Raw genomic sequence first — 1,947 nt, forward strand, 5'->3', positions numbered from 1 at the left:
TCTCTCTCTCTCTCTCTCTCTCTGCCTGCCGACATAATTGCACACATTCAACTTACACTCTTATCGTGGGCCGTCACGCGCTAATAAGACAAATGTGGTGCCCCGGACGCGAGATAGATCTAGGGTAATTGAAACATCTTGGTAGATCTAACTGTAGAGAATTTGGTACTACTATGACGTCGATGTCACAAATACGGGTCTATAATTCCGTAAAGCTGTGAAACCGTAGGCCTATGCATAATGCATGCGTCCCTAAAACTAACACTAACAACAGTGCAGTGTTGTTGAAGTTGAAGCGTACCGTACGCATCTCACAGTCCGGTGCTGGGGAAGCGTACACATCCCTAGTACAATGTAATCATAAGCGGCCTATCAGCCTATCATTAGGCCTATTTGTAAAATATTTATGTATAATAATTTGTCTGTCATTCATAATTTAATAATTCATAAGTATTCATCGTTGACTCTTGAATGATACAAAAGTAAAAGTGATTGAGTTGAGTATGTTGATGAGACATACGCAGATTTATACCAACAGTAAGTATATATATACCAATAGGACTATTTAACTAAAGAAAATGGCATGCCTTGACTTGCAAGATGTTTTCATTTCATTGACATGACAACATCAAAGGTGCCACTTTGGTAATGTGAAAATGTGTATGTGTTTGGCATTGTTTCAAATGAGTGTGACAGCACGAAAATCTGTTAGATCTGCACATTTTATTTGCTGGAATTGGACAGGGCCTCGGGCCTACTGATTTGTACTTTTCAGTGTTTTATTGAGATTCGGGAAATTCGGGAGTATGATCTATGTTTGTCTAATTTCAGGATAGCCATCCTTTTGAGAAGTTCTATTAAACCGTGTATGTTCCAACTGTTGCTTTACACTCAGAACCCATTAAGGTGATGTACACCCATTAGTTAAAGTAATCTGGGAGGTTTCAGGGGGACATGCACGATCTCAAGAGAAAAAAATATCTAGAGGTTTCAGTGGAGCACGCCCCTATGAATTTTTCCATAACTTAAAGCTGTGCAATTACGGTTGAGATTTTCTTTAAAAAATTTTTTTTGCACAGAACAATACAATGGGTAACAAAAAAAAAAGAAAGATCTATATTTGGAATAAAACGCTGGAAAGAAGAAATATTATGTAATCATGCCTACCTACTGTACCCCTTAAACTTACAACAAACAAACCTTAAAACCCAAATATAACAACTGACTTCTATTTCTTAACCATGTTTCACTTCAAGGTAGCCAAAATTGATGGAAAAAAATGCCAAACTAGAGTTCAAACCAGCATAAATCAGCTGGTGAAAAATGCTGTGTACAAAGTAGCCTAAACCTCGACTTGACTCTCTGCTCGTTTCTCCCTTGTGATTTTCCTCAATGGTAATAGTTGGTATGGGTATGACTATTGTAAAAAAAAATGTTCATTGACTTTAAGTTCAAGCTGTAACCTTGTTTGTATTTCTAGTGTACAAAGTTTGTGATAGTGATAGCCAATGTCAATAGTCAGAATTCATTTTCGCGTTCAACAAGTGCAGCAAAATGTGAACATCAAGAGGTTATAAGTGGACAGGGAGTTAGACAAACGGACAGAAATTGTTGGCAAAGGATGTGAACAGAAAAGGGTTACATCATGACTTCTGGATGTCCGGGGAGACGAAAGGGAGGGTGTGTGTGTGTGGGGGGGGTTGGCCCCCTCCTTACCCTTCCTCCAATCAAGAAAGTTCAAAGCCTTGAGGAAAATATTAAAAAGTAATCGCATGAATACCTTCTTGGTACCTTTTATGCAGTACTGATGCTTATTTAAGTTACTTTACCGGTACCTCTGATGTAGGATGGGTCATAAAGAATACGGATTTTGAGAAGTATCTCAAGCTTCATATATTTGTTCGTTTGTGTTGAAATGTATTGCTTGTGTACAAAAGGGATCCACAT

The sequence above is a fragment of the Aplysia californica genome, unplaced genomic scaffold (genome assembly GCF_000002075.1).
Source record: "Aplysia californica isolate F4 #8 unplaced genomic scaffold, AplCal3.0 scaffold01251, whole genome shotgun sequence".
NCBI lineage: Eukaryota > Metazoa > Mollusca > Gastropoda > Aplysiida > Aplysiidae > Aplysia > Aplysia californica.